At 37.6% G+C, this 12,637-nt stretch overlaps 1 protein-coding gene and 1 long non-coding RNA gene across 3 annotated transcripts in view; one reads left to right on the top strand and one right to left on the bottom strand.

Moving 5' to 3' along the window:
- Positions 1–625: 625 nt before the first annotated feature.
- LOC108092183 overlaps positions 626–12,637 on the top strand; it is a 57,238-nt gene continuing 45,226 nt past the window's right edge. The window contains exons 1-2 of one of the 2 annotated variants that reach the window (XM_043208923.1): positions 628–757; positions 10,892–11,128. The gene's annotated coding sequence lies outside the window, so the exon portion shown is untranslated. Of the gene's footprint in view, positions 784–10,891; positions 11,129–12,637 lie in introns of both variants that reach the window. The other variant, XM_043208922.1, reaches the window with a different exon arrangement.
- On the bottom strand, positions 9,293–10,889 carry LOC122320719. The gene is made up of 2 exons (XR_006245780.1): positions 10,498–10,889; positions 9,293–10,445 (listed from the first exon to the last, which is right to left on the bottom strand). It is a non-coding gene; the product is annotated as an uncharacterized LOC122320719 (long non-coding RNA).

The raw sequence follows: 12,637 nt of genomic DNA, 5'->3' as shown, positions 1-12,637 counted from the left end.
AAAAAAATAATAAAATATTTCCTGGAATTTATTTTACATTATAAAATTTAAAATACAATAAAGCCAAAAATATTTGTTTTTTTAAGGAATTTACAGAAAATATTTTTAGTTAACCAACTACATATAATATTTTAAATATTATTTCTTAACTATCTATACGGCTATTAAGGATAGGCTTCTACATTAAACTATAACCATTATTTAAGACTATTTTCATTTATTAGCTGCTTCTGCGCACTGGAACCCAAACAGCTGTTAAACTAAGAAGCTTATCCCGTTATTCTCAGCACGAAAACAAGCAGAGCATGCAAGACTTACTTACACCCCGAAAACTGTTCTACTCTCAGCTGATTTGAGCCTGCTCTCTTGCGAACAGTTTCTCTTAACCATGACCATAGATAACTGAAAAAGCCTTGCCTTGGAGCACGGCGAATTCTGGGTTCTTTCTCTCTTAGCCAAGACACATTCGGTCTCCAGTGTTATACACTCCTTTCCGAAAACGAGAGCCGGAGCGAACGAAGTGGCACGATTCGAGGCGAGGACTCCGCTCGGCTGACGAGGCAATCCGATTCGGATTTCTGGGTGCGTGTACACAGCCTCCGTGCATATCTGATGGCCAGCGAGCAAATCAGTCAGATGCGTGGCGAACGTTGAATTTAACGGTCGGTTTGGCAGTGAAAGTGGAAAGTGGAGCCATCGCTTTTTGCCCCACGATTCTGGACAGCGATTTGTTTGGTGCGGAAAAAAGGAAAACAATGTAGCGTGTAACGAAGGTATTCTGTGGTGAGTTCTAGGATCTGTCCTTGCGGGTGCACACTATAGGGTCCGGCTCTCGCTCGTCTGCTTTGGGGGTGGAGGTCTTGCTTAGACAAATCCGCACACTAGCTACATATTATTATTTTTAAGACCAGAATTGAGTGTGCTGACGAAAATAAATGCGAGATATCAAAATCAGAAGAGAAATAGATAAAATTCAAAAAAAACAAGAGATAGAAAAGATCGAGAAAAGTTAGAATCAGCGATGCCACAGATGTTGTCGTGGTCGCGAAATGCCCACCCTACCTATGATCACCATCCTTCAGAGCTAAACTCCGGTGACCCCTAATACCCTACGATTGTGGAAGCATCAGCCGAGTTAAAAAAAACGTGAACTACTCGAAATTCATTTCAAATACAATTTAATTAATAGTTATACAAGAATTCATTATTGTTATTTGCTAACAGGTAGATACTACCAATTTTATATAAATATAATAAATGATATAAAGGCGATAAAAATACTATTTAGATACTTAAATATTTAAATGATGTTATCCTCATAAATTAAAGTAGTTATAATGTTCGTATATATTTAAAAAGATAAGAAATAAGAAAAATATAGGGTATTCAGATATCGTACTTCATCAATAAAAAAATATTACTCTTGTATAACAATAGATATTTAAATTTCATTGCTTTAATTTATTTTTTTATTTCACTAAATCATCTTCATTCTGTTTGATATCTTTTTGTTTAATTTAATTTAGTTTAGTGAGGCTATCGGTTCAGGGTTCTTTTAAATTCACAGTTTCATTCAAGTAGATTGTTAAAAATTATTTCATAGAGTATTTCGCAATAAGATATAAATAGAATAGATATAAATGCAATAATGAGAATAATAAACTCACAGCTTATACGTTGTTCCAGCGGCGAAAGATCGATCTCCCGGGCAGGTGGCTGTAAAGGGTGAAATTGGGGCTCGAAAACACAAAACTATTCTATAAAAATCTTTTAACTTGGAACCCTTTTAGGCCTACATATTTTACTGAGAAGCGACTGTGATATCTTCACTTAACCACATTTTTAAATTTAATATTCACTATTGTTTCTTATCAGAAGTTGCTATTTTCAAATTATATTTAAATTTACAAAAAAAAAATAAATATTTAATTTATCGCTTTTAAGTCATAGTTGAGCGAATTTTCCAAAACAAAATCGATGCGTAAATAACTCCACTCGTGAAAAATTAAGTTTTAAATTTAATTTAATTTAAATATTACGTTTTAGACTGAATCATTCAGACTTTAGAAAATATCACTTAAACTTGATTTTTACGGCATGTTGCTATCTTTGATTCATTAAATTTTCTTCACTTTGGCACGTTTCAAAACTTTCAAATTTTTAATTATAATATTTCACTTTAAAAAAAAATCGCAGTAGCGGCTTAAAAGCAATTCCAGGTTATATATTCCCTTTTGTGTCCATATTTGGCTATACTAAATCTGCTGCTGCTGCTGCCGTGGGTAGAGAGGGTTAAACATCTCTCCAAATCACTTCTTTAATGCCGCATTCTTGAATTTAATTCCAGTTGAAACTCCTCATTTTTCTTGTCCGATTTAATTTGGGGCACGATATTAAATCATGCCCCCCACTGTCTTGAAGGGGAGCTCCCACGGATGCCAGTATTGATGGCCACGTGAGAAATATATATATCATATATATCTAAAGAAAATCTGGGGTTAGAATTGATAAAAAATCTACTTCCACCACTTACATCTCAATAGTTTTCCAAAATTAATCACAAAAATATTACTCAGCTAGGCTCGCTGCACTTATTCCTCTTATTATTTTCCACGATTTCAATATATAGTATTTAAACAAAACTTTGTTGACGTTGAGAAAAATTGGCACGTCTGCTCATATCGGATGTCAATCAGAAAAGAACCTTACCAAATATAGGTAGTGTTAGGCTAGGGTATGGTCGGAAGTTCGCCACAGATGATAACACCAGATGTCTAAAACGAGCTTCCCACTGCATCTCTGTTACAGCTGATTTATCAAACATATGTGTAATTAGCTAAGACACTAAGCCGAGCTTAGATATATTTTAAAGCATGCTTCTAGGCCGAACTAAACTATCTGGTCGCTACAGGCGCCGTTACAAAACCCCCCTGCCGCAATCAGACTAGGGTATTTCATTCTAGATACCCTAGGCTGATACCGCCTGGAGTGACGTCATTGGCGAATGTCTTTGGCGTGATAATTACCCAACAGTCGCCCTTGCAAATCTTCAAGCTCGTAGTAATTATTACCTATCTTTCTTTTAATGCGTGCTTTTACGAAGGAAGGTCCAAATTTGGCGTTGTAACCTGTTTGAAAGCAACTCTGCTTGAAGTTACGTCGAAATACCTCCTGTCCTACCACAAAAGATACTTCTCTTGAACGTAAGTTGTATCTCTTTTCGTTACGATCGTGAGCTTTCTGCATTTGCTTACTAGCTTCTTCGCGAATTATCTGGAAAGAATCCTGTCTATTAAACAATAGCGAGCGGTCGTCTAGCATATTCAATTTTCTTAACAAAGCATAAGTTGATCCTGAAGTAACCATATGCTGACCAAAAGCCATATAGTATGGTGTGGTACCAATACTAGAATGAAACGAAGATCGTAAGGCACAACATATCTTGTTCAAATACTCATCCCAGTCTTTTTGATCAGGACGCAAGTACGCTCTAATAGCTGAGATGACAGAACGATTTACGCGCTCAGAAGCGTTGGCCTGAGGCGAGTGAACAGCTGTTAGCGTGTGTGAAATTTTGTACTGCTTCATAAGTTTCTGAAATGCTACAGAACGGAATTGTGACCCGTTGTCTGATACGACAGTTTCTGGAACACCAAATGTCATAAATAGTTCGCCTTCAAGGTACTTTATTACGACATCAGCATTTATCTTTCTAACAGGTTTTAAAAATACAAATTTAGAGAAATGATCGAGGACAATGAAAATGCCTATGTTTCCACTTCTCGATCGAGGGTAAGGACCAAGAAAATCAATGAAAATTCGTTGGAAAAGCCTAAAAGTTATTGGTGCTTTTCCTAAAGTCGGTCTGAGAACTTGATTTGGTGATTTGGTTGTTTTACATGTCTCACAAGCATTGATATATGCTTTGATGTCAGGCACAAGACGAGGCCAAAAATAATATCTTCTAACACGCTCGATAGTCTTATGGATGCCACCATGGGAGGCCAAAGGACTGTTATGTGCTTGGAAGAGGACTTCAGGTATCAATTCTGTCGGTATCCATAACTTCCAGGCATATTCATCGTGAACCTTTTCACCTGTCAAATGTTCTGCTTTTCTGTAAACATAGCCGTCTTCTGTTTTTAAGTCAGGGAAATTTACTTTATTTGCCGAAACTTTTGCTACCAAATCTTGATACGCAGCAGATTTAAAGTGCTCTGAATTTAAATCAACCAGCAACCCTTCACGAAAATCTAATGCTGCTACTTCATCTTCGTTAACGCGAGACAAGGAGTCGGGAACGATGTTTAAAGAACCTTTTCGATGCTCAATCTTAAATCGAAATCTTTGAAGAGATAATGCCCACCGAGCTAAACGAGAACTAAGGTCATGATTGGACATGAGCCACTTGAGCGATGCGTGATCGGTGATGATGGTAAATTCGTGTCCTTCCACGTATGCTCTAAAATTCTTCAGGGCTACTATAGCTGCTAAGCACTCCTGTTCGGTTACGGTATAGTTTCTCTGCGCACGATTTAGTTTCTTCGAAATAAAAGCTATCGGACGTTCGTCTCCCTCTTGAGATAATTGTACCAAGACGGCACCGACACCAGTCTTGCTAGCATCACAATGGATGGCGAACGGCTTAGAAAAATCCGGGCTACTCAATACCGGAGCTTCACTAAGACGACTCTTCAGCGCTTCGAATGCCTTCAGTGCTTCAGGAGTCAAACAGAATTTACGTTTTGTTGTCATCAAGTCGGTTAAGGGAGAAGCAAGAGAGGCAAAATTTGGTACAAATTTGCGATACCAGCCGCATAATCCCATAAAACTCCTTAAACCTCGTAAAGTTTTAGGAACAGGAAATTCGGTAATTGCTTTGACCTTATCAGGATCTGTTCGGATTCCGCCATCGCCAACAATATGGCCAAGATAACGCACCCGTTGCATACAGAAATGACTTTTGCCAATATTGATTGTCAATCCTGCACGCTTGATGTGAAATGCGATCTCTCTGAGAACGTCAAGATGACTGTTAAAGTTGGAGGAAACCACAAGAAGATCGTCTAAATAAACGAATACTTCGTTTCTTAGATGCGCTGGAACGACTTTGTCCATTAAGCGAGACATAGTACTTGTGGCATTGCATAGGCCAAAAGGCATTACCTTAAATTGGTAAAGAGGCCTACCGGGGACTGTAAACGCAGTCTTGTCTCGAGAATTAATTTCTAAAGGCACCTGCCAATAAGCATCTTTCAAGTCCAAGCTTGAAATATATTCCGCCTTAGGCAAACGACTCAAAATTCCGCTGATTTGAGGAAGCGGATATGCGTCTTTCTCTGTAAAGCTATTGACTTTTCGACAATCTAAACAAATTCTAACTTTACCAGGTTTGGTAACCATCACTATAGGGGAAGACCAAGCGCTTTCCGATTCTTCAATTACGCCCATTTGCAACATCCTGTCAATTTCGGCGTACATACTCTTCTCAACAGCTGGCGACACTGGAAAATGGCGCTGTTTAATCGGCTTCGCTCCACCCACATCTATTGCATGAGTTATTAAATTCGTTTTTCCAAGTCCTTCCTGCGTGAATGACGGGAAACAATTGATGACATTGCCAAGCTTTGCTTTTTCCTCAGCAGACAAGTCGTGTTGATCAACTTCGACCTTGCTGCTAGCTTCGATAGTAGTTTCTAACTCTGATATATTAAGGTTTTTGGGGAGAAGATCATATAGTCTCCAAAAATCTATACCTAAATAAAGATCATGTTTCAAAGACGGTACTAGGTAAATATTTAAAGGTTTTCTCTTGTCTCCATATTCTACGTCAATTTCCATTCTTCCTACTACTTTCTGAGGTCGTCCATCTGCTGTTTTGGCTTTAATGTTTAATGGCTTGTATTCGGTATCATTCGCCATAACTTCTTTAGCTAGATCTCCTCCAATACAACTTATTGAGGCCCCTGAGTCCAGCAAACCAAAAACAGTACGGTCTAATAAGCGAATCGGCAGAAATGGTCGTGGATCTCTTGATCCCGTAGGGAGAGAACAAATATATTTCAACCCGAGCCTACAGCTTTTAACATTCTGCCAAAACCTTTTAATTCTTTCGGCGCTGCGAGACTTACGGATTTCTAAGAGATGTTCAGAAAACACAGTAGGAGTTAAAATCTGAGGTAACTTTTTAAGTTTACAATGCAGTAGAGAGCCGACATTGCTTTTTGATACGTCCGGGGAAGTTGGTGATGCGACTAATGGTGCATTCACATCTGATCGGTCATAGTTGATTGGTGACGAGAGGCATTCAAAGTCTTCGGTTTGAACTGCGACTTCGAACTGCCGGGCTTTAAGTTTTTTGAGCACTTAACGCAGTTTGGCTTATAGGTGTTAGCGGTTCCGCAACCGTAACAAAATACGCGCTTCTCTGATAAGCAATCTTGGTATCTGTGCCCTTCTTTGCGGCAATTCCAGCATACCAAGGAAAATGCGTCCACCTCTAATTCACTTTCGGATTCGGACCCATTCTGAGAATCTGGCTCTTGAATAAGCTCTGAGACTTCTCGTCTAAACGGTGTGTTTTTACTGTATCCGTGAGAGCGTTTGACATCGTCTAGAAAAGCTTCGCGTCGACGACAAGTTTCTCTCAACTCAGATACTGAAGAAATGTCAACATTCAACAATTCATGGCGTATTTCGGGTCTCAAATTGTTTTTGAGAATTCGGACAAGTTTTCTCGGCGACCATGGTACTTCTAACTGATCGACTAATACGTTTACACTATCGTAAAAACTATCAAAAGATTCATTGGGCTTTTGTTTTCTGTTTCTGATTAACTCTTCTACATCAATATCGTCCCTTTTTTGACGAAATTGCAATCGCAAGGCAGAACATAATCTATCCCAACGTACTTCGGTTACCGATTTATGGTAACGCCAATAAAATTCGTTGGCTTTGCCCTCGAATAAGACGCTAGCATTTCTGCAAAGCACTGAGAAGTTGCCTTCAAGTGTCTGATGCGTCAGCGCTTCGACTCTGTAAATAAAATTGTCTATCGATACACCTGATCCGGAATATTTTATCTTCCATCCATTCAGGATATGCACGACCTTGTCGGGTCTATTTAAGAGATCAGAAGGGATACTTCTATGAGAACTTGGAGAACCTAAGTTAGGCGCGACAAAATTTGTGTTTTGGATATGTTCATTGCCAGAAATTGGTCGGTCTAAGGGTGGTGGAGTAGCTGACCTATCTCTGTCATTCGCATTGGAGCTAGATGGAGGGGAGATTAATCTCTGAATACTGTCACTCACTGAAGTTTGTATTAACTCAGTCATTTTCTCTGACAACACTGTGAGCAGTCTTCGCTCCATTGAGAGTAACGTCATTGCATTAGCAACATTAGCTGGATCTACATCCCTACTGCTACTACTATGAGCGCCTCCTGACGTACCAGGGACGTTTTCAGATATATTTCTATCATCAATACTTTCTGTGCCACGACTTTTAGATTGGGATCGCGTTTGTAAACCTTTACTCTCGGCTACTGGCCTGCAAGAAATTCTGCATACTGGACAGCTTTCACTTTTCTTCAAATGTGCCTCAATACATTTCTTGTGAAATTCGTGATGGCATACAGTTTCAAATAAATCGGTTGCTGCCTTAATATCTGCTTTACATAACGGACAGACTGGCTTTGCACCTCCTTGCGATGCTTTTCCCGGAGAACGGTCTAATCCCATTTTGAAAATTTATAAAAATATAACAAAAGCAAAAAAAACAAAATGTTGTATCCTTAATTTCCAACGATTTAAACAACAGCTCAAAACCAAAATAATTTAAAACCAAAATGTTGTATCATTAATACCAAATGATTTCAACAACAGCTCAAAAAGAAATAAAAAGATAAAAAAAAAAATGTTGTATCATTAATATCAAATGATTTCAACAACAATCGGTAACTCTCACGATATAAACTGTGGTTATAATAATAAAGATAAAGCTTTAACTCTAGCTTGATGTCCACAACTCGTAGGATAAAAATTTTATTTACTACTAACATTTCTCAGGAAAGAAGAAAAGAATACAGATGAAGTGAATTTCTTGCCTTTCTTACTACAAGAAAATTCAATAAGGGAAGTAATTAGGCTTTAATAAATATGAAACGGATAAGTTATTCTTAAAAAAAAAAGTTCTTATGTTCCAGTCTCAACTCACATAAGTCTAATTCCTCTAAGAAAAAATTATAAATAATTCTTTCTAAAAGTCAACCGTGGATAGGGCACTTCAGTAAAACAATGCCTCTATTTTCCGAAACGCCTAAGCTTGAAGAAAGCATTTATTTAAGTAAGTGTGAATATTGTAGTGATTTGGTAAACCAGCAAGGGCCAGAAGATCAATCGCAATTTGATACTCTCTGTATTTTCCTCAGACTAAGTTTTCCTTATCATCACATACAAAAGGAAGGAAAATTCTTACACGGACTTTTAATTAAGGCCAGACGGAAACTAATGTTCACTTGCTCTGTTATCCATAATAAATAAAAATCAACATAAGAGATTTTGATCAGAAGTTAAAGTTGAAATAAATGAAAGAAAGAAAAGAGATTGAATTTATCTATCGGTGAGTCTTAATGAGGTAATACTGTACTCACTAAGGCCCCACACGTTGGGCGCCACCTTCCTTAATAATAATAATAATAATAATAATGATATTATAACTGTAGCGTGTAACGAAGGTATTCTGTGGTGAGTTCTAGGATCTGTCCTTGCGGGTGCACACTATAGGGTCCGGCTCTCGCTCGTCTGCTTTGGGGGTGGAGGTCTTGCTTAGACAAATCCGCACACTAGCTACATATTATTACTTTTAAGACCAGAATTGAGTGTGCTGACGAAAATAAATGCGAGATATCAAAATCAGAAGAGAAATAGATAAAATTCAAAAAAAACAAGAGATAGAAAGGATCGAGAAAAGTTAGAATCAGCGATGCCACAGATGTTGTCGTGGTCGCGAAATGCCCACCCTACCTATGATCACCATCCTTCAGAGCTAAACTCCGGTGACCCCTAATACCCTACGATTGTGGAAGCATCAGCCGAGTTAAAAAAAACGTGAACTACTCGAAATTCATTTCAAATACAATTTAATTAATAGTTATACAAGAATTCATTATTGTTATTTGCTAACAGGTAGATACTACCAATTTTATATAAATATAATAAATGATATAAAGGCGATAAAAATACTATTTAGATACTTAAATATTTAAATGATGTTATCCTCATAAATTAAAGTAGTTATAATGTTCGTATATATTTAAAAAGATAAGAAATAAGAAAAATATAGGGTATTCAGATATCGTACTTCATCAATAAAAAAATATTACTCTTGTATAACAATAGATATTTAAATTTCATTGCTTTAATTTATTTTTTTATTTCACTAAATCATCTTCATTCTGTTTGATATCTTTTTGTTTAATTTAATTTAGTTTAGTGAGGCTATCGGTTCAGGGTTCTTTTAAATTCACAGTTTCATTCAAGTAGATTGTTAAAAATTATTTCATAGAGTATTTCGCAATAAGATATAAATAGAATAGATATAAATGCAATAATGAGAATAATAAACTCACAGCTTATACGTTGTTCCAGCGGCGAAAGATCGATCTCCCGGGCAGGTGGCTGTAAAGGGTGAAATTGGGGCTCGAAAACACAAAACTATTCTATAAAAATCTTTTAACTTGGAACCCTTTTAGGCCTACATATTTTACTGAGAAGCGACTGTGATATCTTCACTTAACCACATTTTTAAATTTAATATTCACTATTGTTTCTTATCAGAAGTTGCTATTTTCAAATTATATTTAAATTTACAAAAAAAAAATAAATATTTAATTTATCGCTTTTAAGTCATAGTTGAGCGAATTTTCCAAAACAAAATCGATGCGTAAATAACTCCACTCGTGAAAAATTAAGTTTTAAATTTAATTTAATTTAAATATTACGTTTTAGACTGAATCATTCAGACTTTAGAAAATATCACTTAAACTTGATTTTTACGGCATGTTGCTATCTTTGATTCATTAAATTTTCTTCACTTTGGCACGTTTCAAAACTTTCAAATTTTTAATTATAATATTTCACTTTAAAAAAAAATCGCAGTAGCGGCTTAAAAGCAATTCCAGGTTATATATTCCCTTTTGTGTCCATATTTGGCTATACTAAATCTGCTGCTGCTGCTGCCGTGGGTAGAGAGGGTTAAACATCTCTCCAAATCACTTCTTTAATGCCGCATTCTTGAATTTAATTCCAGTTGAAACTCCTCATTTTTCTTGTCCGATTTAATTTGGGGCACGATATTAAATCATGCCCCCCACTGTCTTGAAGGGGAGCTCCCACGGATGCCAGTATTGATGGCCACGTGAGAAATATATATATCATATATATCTAAAGAAAATCTGGGGTTAGAATTGATAAAAAATCTACTTCCACCACTTACATCTCAATAGTTTTCCAAAATTAATCACAAAAATATTACTCAGCTAGGCTCGCTGCACTTATTCCTCTTATTATTTTCCACGATTTCAATATATAGTATTTAAACAAAACTTTGTTGACGTTGAGAAAAATTGGCACGTCTGCTCATATCGGATGTCAATCAGAAAAGAACCTTACCAAATATAGGTAGTGTTAGGCTAGGGTATGGTCGGAAGTTCGCCACAGATGATAACACCAGATGTCTAAAACGAGCTTCCCACTGCATCTCTGTTACAGCTGATTTATCAAACATATGTGTAATTAGCTAAGACACTAAGCCGAGCTTAGATATATTTTAAAGCATGCTTCTAGGCCGAACTAAACTATCTGGTCGCTACAGGCGCCGTTACAACAAGCATGCAAAAAAATACAAAATAAATACACAAATAGAAAAGGATTACAAAAGTGAAATAGGCCAAAAGAAGAAATAAATTTAAGTGCTTAGCTAATAAATTGAGTGTGTTGAAACAGTCGGAAGATAAAGTGCTTAAACAGTCGCAAGAAAAAGTGTTCAAACATTGCCGTCAGTTAAACTTTAAATATAAAACCAAGTGCCACCATTTCACTCGGAGTTGGAGTCGTCAAATTTGCTGGTAAATTATTCAAGCAAGTTTATTTTTTCGGGGGAATGGCTGCTTCCTGAGATCCTGGATCCTGGATCCTGGGCCTTCATAAAGTTATACAAATTATTGCCTTTCAGACTGCCAGTATGGCTGGCTTTAAACTTTCGGTTCACGCCGCGCTCGCATTAAATTTCCTATTTTGTTGTTTTCCTGCCTTTTATTTCCTTTCCGCTATTCGCGTGGCACATGCGGCGTATACGCAATGTATCTGCTTCTATTGTACTTGTGTGTGCGATTGTAAGCGTGTGTGTGTGTGTGTGTACATCTGTGTATAACCTACATTTTTGTGGTCCTTGTTGTTTTTCCACTGACAGGCTGACAGTCAAATGGTACCGAAAACAGGATCTTGAGCTGGGAACCCGAAACTGTGTCTTTGCCAGCGGAAAGTGAATTTAATGGATTTACGGCCAAGTTTCTTGTTTGCTTCGCTTAAATACTGACTGATCCACAAGTTGGCGTTGGTGTATATTAATTTTTGTATTATGACCAAATAGTTTGGGCCAAACTTGGTCTCTATTTGGTATCGCCAGCGTTTGTCTTCATCAACTGGGGCTAACTTTTACCAAGTGATTGTTGATTTTGTTTGATTTGCTGTTTTTGTTTTGGTTGTAGCTGTTGGCTTTATTTGATTTTAGTACTTTGGCAAAGTCAACATTCGTTAGCAAAAATTTCGCTCACGTTCCATTCGACCGAGTTCTCGATTTCATGAGTTTTGGATGCTGCTGGTCCGTGGCTCGTGTTTGCTCCTCTGTTCCGCCGCTTAGCCGTCACTCCTCTGTATATATCCCCACATACTATATACATATATATATTTCTATTCCGATTCCTGTTTGTGTCTCCGACAGACTGTCGCTCCCCTGTTTGTTTTCAGCGCCTCATGCACAGTGCATACTGTGCGGAGTACTCAAATAAATATATGTACGAGTATATACAAATCGGGTGGATATATATGCGCACTGGTCCGATGTAGTGGCGGTGGTGAGTGGAGCTTAGCGGAGCTGTCCTTAAGATTATTTATGCGGTGATTAGCCGCGCTGAATTATTGCTGAAATTATCAAGTGTGCTATAAAATTTCACTGCCATTTATTTGCGCAACTTTTGGCGGGGCTCACGTACTAACCGAACACCCAGTTATCCCCCAACCCATCCCTCCATTTGCTCCACTTGCTCCACTTCACTCCGCTTCAAGCGGTGCCGTCTCATGTGTATCGTTTGGGCCCGGGATTCCTGGTTCAGATTCGGGTGTTTCGGGTGCGTGCGAGTGAGTGTAACAAATTGCCGGAGTTTGATTTTTAAGTGTGAAATATCGCACAGCGAAATTGGATTAATTACGCTGGGGCCCGCTTAGATTGCGTTGGCTTAAAAGCCAAAAGCGATGGCAAGCTCAGCATTTAAGGTTTAAAGTCTCTGAGTTGAGCTGGGAGGAGATCAGTAACAATAACCAGTAAAATGTGTTAAATGTCTGCTTCAGTTACAATA

Source organism: Drosophila ficusphila, unplaced genomic scaffold, assembly GCF_018152265.1.
Source record: "Drosophila ficusphila isolate 14025-0441.05 unplaced genomic scaffold, ASM1815226v1 contig_791, whole genome shotgun sequence".
NCBI lineage: Eukaryota > Metazoa > Arthropoda > Insecta > Diptera > Drosophilidae > Drosophila > Drosophila ficusphila.
The sequence above is the reverse complement of the archived record's forward strand: the minus strand, read 5'-3'. Positions and strand labels throughout refer to the sequence as shown.